The sequence below is a fragment of the Phascolarctos cinereus genome, unplaced genomic scaffold, assembly GCF_003287225.1.
Source record: "Phascolarctos cinereus isolate Bilbo 61053 unplaced genomic scaffold, phaCin_HiC Scaffold_2;HRSCAF=192, whole genome shotgun sequence".
NCBI classification, from domain to species: domain Eukaryota; kingdom Metazoa; phylum Chordata; class Mammalia; order Diprotodontia; family Phascolarctidae; genus Phascolarctos; species Phascolarctos cinereus.
The window spans coordinates 302,648,630-302,655,247 of NW_027555625.1; the positions used below are offsets into that span (position 1 = coordinate 302,648,630).

The 6,618-nt window shown below is 39.7% G+C and overlaps 1 protein-coding gene across 2 annotated transcripts in view; it reads right to left on the minus strand.

Moving 5' to 3' along the window:
* Positions 1-6,618, minus strand: part of MRRF (mitochondrial ribosome recycling factor) — a 55,437-nt gene that overhangs the window by 48,642 nt on the left and 177 nt on the right. The window contains exon 1 of one of the 2 annotated variants that reach the window (XM_020967619.2): positions 6,499-6,579. The exons of the other annotated variant lie outside the window; for it this stretch is intronic. The gene's annotated coding sequence lies outside the window, so the exon portion shown is untranslated. Of the gene's footprint in view, positions 1-6,498; positions 6,580-6,618 lie in introns of those variants that run through there. 2 annotated transcript variants of the gene reach the window in all.

A 6,618-nucleotide genomic window follows, 5' to 3' on the forward strand; every position in this document is an offset into this window, starting at 1 on the left:
AAATTACATGACAGATTTTAATTAAAATTGTCTTCTGCTCCATATGCACTGATTACAAATTAGAATGTACTTTTCTTTGCTGCGAGTCTAAAGCATGGATCAGATCCGAGGCTTTTAATGTTACTGGTGCTAGAGCTCTGGAAGATACCATTCTCCTCTGTGTGAACACAAGTTACTCATTATATTTCTATAGTTTTAAACCCTCAAAGATTTTCCAGCCTGCAGCTACCTCTGTGATAGAACTACATAATTGTTGAATAGCAATGCTGTATTCATAGCTTCAGAGAGAAAAGGGGGCTCTCTCACACAGCTGGGGAAGGCAGGGAGATAATATAACTTAGTGGGTATTTTGTTCATTCGACAAATATTTCTTGAGCACCTGCTATGTGTAAGGCACTGTTTTAGATGAATAAATTAGCCAACACCCTGAGTCTGCTATCTTTACCAATTAGTTCCAGTTTTCATCTATAGACACCCTCTCAAAATAAATGAGTCTCTCTAAAGAAGGAATGTGATACAGTGTAAAAGGATGACAATTGGGTAACCTGGGTTCGAGTCCTGGTTATGCCACTCACTAATTATGTCCCCCTAACAGCCATTCCCCTTCCCAGGGCTGAAGGCTCCTTACCCGTAAGATGATCTCTAAGGTAACTTTCAGTTTTAACATTCTCTGTTCCAACATGTCATATTCTGAAGTCCCTTCTATTTAGAACTTTGTATAATGCCCCGGGGTTTTTTCTTTCAAAGCCTCATATTTCAGTGTAAGTGAAGTACAAGTCATACAGATCTATGATTTCAGAGTGGGAGATTCTTGGATGGCAATCCATCTATGACTTAGTAGCTAAGTCCTTAAGAGCTTGCTGCCTGAGGAACATAGACATTTTAGTAACACGCACAGATTCACAAAGCCAGAGTCAAGAGTCGCGATATGACCCTAGGTCCTCCTGATTTCAAGCCCAACACTCTATCCTCTCTGCCACGCTGCTTTTAATAGTCACCATTAATTAAAAAATATTTTTTTAATTGCATGGCCTTTCCAGAAATGCAAACTAATGAGTTAAACATGAATAGTTTCTCCTCCTGTTACTATGAACACGTGAGTTTTGTAAAAGTAATTAGCACAAAGGATGCAGGATCTTGCCCAGCTATACAAGGAGCCAATAGGACCAAATTCTGTTGGGAATTTATATTACCAGGTACTAGCAGTAACCCTGCTCTATTTTGGCAGAGCTCTATGTAAAAGGTTGGCTTTGGGTGAGCTTTCTATATCTGGGCTTCTGCCAAATGTGGTCACTGTTAACCCATACCCATGTCCATATATGGGCTTCTAATTATGTGCAGGGGTGGGTTTTTTTTTTGGGGGGGAGATGTTAGTAAAAAAAAAATTGTTTGAATATTTTTAATCTACCACGTGCCACAATCTGCCTGCTCAATTTGAGACAAGCTTCCTGGTCTCCCTATTTATGAATCATAATAGAATGCAGTATAGCAATACAAACTAGAATTGGGTTAGAAATAAACAACCTTTGAAAGAAAAAGCAGAGCCCAAAAGCAGAACTGGTACAAGAGAACCGGAAAATAGCCTCTATAAATAACCTGCGTTACTCCAACATTTAAGGCTAAGATTTTAATTGCACATAAGTCAAGAAATTTGAAAGCAGAATTCCAATAATGTTACTAGCTTGTCGAGTATACAATGACACATTATTATATAGCAGACTAAAAACAGTGTTTAATTACCCATGCAAAGAAAAAGAATTGTAGGAGTTTTTTTTTTAAACAGTGTATCAGAATTAAAAGAGACCCTGTAATAACATTTTAGAAAACAGAACAAGCACTGGCTGAGGAGTCTAAACACCTTGACTCAAATCTCAGCTGTGCTATCTACTTCTTGTCTGTGTAACACTGAACAAGGAAGCCATTTCATTGAGCCTCAGTGTTTTCCTCTCAAATTATTTCTAAGGTCCCTTCCAACTTCAAAGCCTGTGAAATTTAATATAAGAGATGGAAATAACCTTAAAAACAGTGTTAAATCTGGAAGGGATCTTGGGGGGAAAATAGAGCTAATGGGATCTCAGAACATAGAACATTAGAACTTTAGAGCTGGAAATGCCCTTAGACATAAAATGTCAGAAAAAGTAAATGTCACATCTGAAAGGGATCTCAGAACACAGGAGGTTAGGTTCACAGATTTAGAGCCGGAATCATCCCCTTCAGTCCCTTTGTATTTTAAAAGAAATGGAAGTCCACATAAGTGAAGAAGCTTACCCAAGGCCTCACAGCTACTTGGCAAGATCCCATGCCTCCCATTCCATAAGCTAATGATCTTTCTATTATACTTCTCTGCTTTCCAGGTGTCACTTCCAAAAAAGTTCAACTTGTTACCATTTTGCTACACATAGTCTTTTCTTTATACATTTAAAAAAAATTAAGACCAACTTTCAAAAAACTCATCTCTAAAATCGTTATCCCTAAATCATTCTTCTTCCTCTCCTAATCCTTTTTCCCAACAGGGCAGATGTGGACCTATATCACTGCCTGACTCAAGTTTCACCCTCTTCCTTTCCCTCATTTTCCAATGAAGTGTTCAATAAGTTAAGAAAACAGGAAGAGACAAATAACAAGGTGGCCAAAAGAACCCAGGCAATCAAGTTGTCTTCTGAGCATCATTAGGATTATCCAATTTTAGTTCCCAACTAAGACACAAGTTCTCATCAGAAAGACTCTGCTAATGGTAGTTTTTCTAAGTTTCTGAGCAATCAGTAAAGGAAGTAAGTCAGGGTCCGTTGGAGGGGAAAAGTTCGTGACTAATCAACAAAATAATATTAAATGCCTACCTAGGCAAGAGGCACTTTGTTAGGCCCTGAAGTTACAAAGATAAAAATAAGAGGCAGCTAGGTGGAACAGTGGATACAGCACCAGCCCTGGAGCTAGGCGGACCTGAATTCAAATCCGGCCTCAGACACTGAACCCTGGGCAAGTCACTTAACCCCATTGCCTAGCCAAAAAAAAAAAAACAAACCAAAAAAAAAAAAGACAAAAATGAAATAGTCCCTGTCCTCAGGGCACCACTGCCAATTTCATATCAACAAGGCTTTTTGGATCCATTCTGAATGGATCTGAAGAAGAGATTTGAGAAGACAACTCAACCTAGGTTGGTTGCAGAGGTAGGAGGCCAATGGAAGTGGTATATTGAACATATTTACAGATTTGTTTTTATATACTAATCAGTTTTGCTGATTTTTTTTCTTTGCCAATTTTTGTCCCTCCATAATAAATATCATTTATTATGTGGAATGCCTCTCTGAGGGTGTGGAGAAGAAATACTGGGAGAAATTCTGACAATAGGGGGATTAAAAAAAATTAAAAAAGAAAAAATATGCTTTAAAGAAGGCTACCATCCTTGTAAACAGTATGATTGAAATTGTTTCTATGTATCTGACAATGCTTTAAAATGTTTTAAATGTATCTATGTTTCTGACAGTGCTTTAAAATAGATGGTCATTTAAAAAAAAAAAAGAAATAAGATGTCTGGCCTAGGCAGTTTTGAGGAACAGCAAGATGTGTTTGGCTGCAGCAGAGTGAATGAACATATGAATAACATATAAGAAGTCTGCAAAGGTACGTTGGAGTATGAAAAATGATCACCTCCATTGGCTTTAATCTCCCCACATATAAAATGAGGGTACTAGACTTCATTATCTCCAAGGTCCCTGCTATCTAAAGCAAAGAATTTGGAGTCAAAGTATACGGCTTTGGACAACAAGGTCAATAATAACAGCTAATACATCACTTTAAGGTTTACAAAGGACTTTACATACATTACTGTAGAACTAGAGGTAGGGTAGGTATCATCATCTCCATTTCACAGGTGAGAAAGCTAAGGTGAAGGAAGGTCCAAGTAACTACCTGAGTAACTTATCCACACACCAAATAAGTATCAGAGGCGTAATTTCAAACCAGATCTCTCCTGACTCCCAGACCAGCACACTTGGCACTACATTGCCTCTCTAATAATTTAAATGATGGGATTGAACTGGATGAGCCCTAGAGGTGAAAAGAATCATGCAACCAATCTGAGTGGGTCCACTACAAATTTATGTTACACATCTTCAACTGGGCCCTCACTGCTGCTAGATAATCCTTCCATACCTGCCTTATCAACTCACTACCCCACTTTCCACAGAGACTTCCAAACCTTTTCATCCCTCCTCAAACCCCCATGGCTTCCCCTCCTCACACTCTCAACTGAGAACCCTGATTCATATTTTACAGAAAAAAATTAAGGCCATTCACTGTGAGCTCCCTCTTCTCCCTTCTTCATCATCTCCTATCACTCATATACTGACCTTCTGTCACAATCTCCTTCTTTACCTTTGTCTCACATGAAGAGGTGGCCAAAATCCAATAGCCTTTTCTCAGTCTTCATTCACTTTAACCTCTCTATAGCTTTTGACGCTATTAATCACTCTTCTCCTTGATACTCTCTTCTTTCTAGGTTTTCCAGACACCACTCTCTCCTGGTTCTCCTTTTACCTATCTGACTGCTCCTTCTCAGTCTCCTTTGCTGGATCCTCCTCCAGATCACGCCCTCTAACCAAAGGTGTCCCACAAGGTTCTATCCTGAGTCCTCTTCTCTTCTTCCCCTATACTACTTCACTTAGTGATTTCATCAGCTCCTATGGATTTAATGACTACCCCTATGCTGATGATTCTCAGATCCACCTAGTCTGCACCAACCTCTCTGTTGACCTCCAGACTTTCACCTCCAACTGCCTTTCAGACATCTCAAACTAGATATTCAGAAACATCTTAAACTCAACATGTCCAAAACAGAAATCTTTCCACCTAAACTCTCCCTCCCTTCTACTTTCTCTATTATTGTAAAGGGAACCATCATGCTCCTAGTCCCTCAGGCTTGAAACTTAGGAATCAGCCTAAGCTTTTCACTATCTCTCACTGCCTATATCCAATTTTGTTGCCAAGGTCTACAGATTTCACCTTTGCATATCTCTCACCCCTTTCTTTTCTCTGACACTTTCCTCCACTTCGGTGAAGGCCCTTAGTCACCTCATACCTGGATTACTGCAATAGCCTGCTGGTAGGTCTGTCTGCCCAGTGGTCTCTCCCTATTCCAATCCATCCTCCATTCAGTGATTTTCCTGAAGCACAGGTCCAACAATGTAACCATCACTACTCAATAAACTCCAGTAGCTCCCTATCACCTTCAGCATCGAATACAAAATCCTCTTCCTGCTGTTCAAAGCTCTTTATATCCTAGTCCCCTACTATCTTTCCAGTTTTCTTATACCTTACTTCCCAACATGTACTCTTCAATTCAGTGACATTGGCCTCTTGACTGTTTGCTGAACAACACATTCCATCTTTCACACGTGCACATTTTCTTGGGCTGTCCCCTACACCAGAATGTTCTCCTTCCTCATCTCCATCTACTATCTTCCTTGGGTTCCTTTAAGTCTCAACTAAAATCTCATCTTTGATAGGAAGCCTTTCCCAATCCCTCTTAATTCTAATGCCTTCCTTCTGCTAATTATTTCCTATTTCTCTTGCACATAGCTTGCTTGTATATATATCTATTGCTTCCTCCATTAGACAGTGAACTCCTTGAGGGCAGGGACTATCTTTTAAACCTCTTTTTTAGTATTCCCAGAGCTCAGCACATAGTAGGCATTTAATGTTAACTAAATGAGAGAGTCTCATTTCCAGCACCAATCACATGATTCTAAGATCCTTACTAGAGACTGGTAGAAAATTATAACTTTCTTGGATTTCAGCGCTTTAGGTCAGAGGTTCTCAAAATGTGGTTCCCCTGGAGGGGAAGGTGTCTCCCAGGTCAAAACTATTTTTATAATAATACTAAGATGTTATTTTCCTATTAAAATGCTCTTCCTTTTTCCAACTATGCATCTGTTTGAAGCAAGATTTTCTTCAAATACTACAACCACAACATATCCTGGCAGATTGAAGGCAGAGACAGATATGAGAATCCAGCTGTCTTCAATTAAGCCAGATATTAGATTTGCAGAAACTACGCAAAACAATGCCATTCTTCTCACTAGATTTTTTTTTGTTTTGGAAAATATATTTTGCATTAATATTACTTATGCTAATACATAATGGGTTTGTTATTGCTGTTTTGAAATGAATTAGATATTTTTAAATTTTCTTTTAACTTCTAATACAATAAGTATCGACAGACATAACCCACATAAATAAAAGATCTTCTCGGTCCTCAATAATTTTTAAGAGTGTAAAATGTTTTGAGAACCGTTTCTCTAGGTCACGGATTAGTATTAAAACCCACTCCTATAGCCTTCAGCCTAGTTCCGGAGTGACAAACACCGCCCCCTTCTCCCTAGACCCTCCCTAGAGAACAAGCAGGCCCCGCCCCAGCCTCTATCTGAAATAACAGGCCCCGCCCCCAGCCCAGGAGTCTTGTCTATTCAGGCGAAGCCCCGCCCACACTACCAGCCTCACTTTAGAGCGACAAGCTCCGCCCCTCAAGCAAAGGTCAAATCGAACTCTTGTGGGTCGAGGTGGGGGGGGGGGAAAGACCGGGAGATTGGGAGTCGTAATGCTTTGGACCCTGAAGCCCGC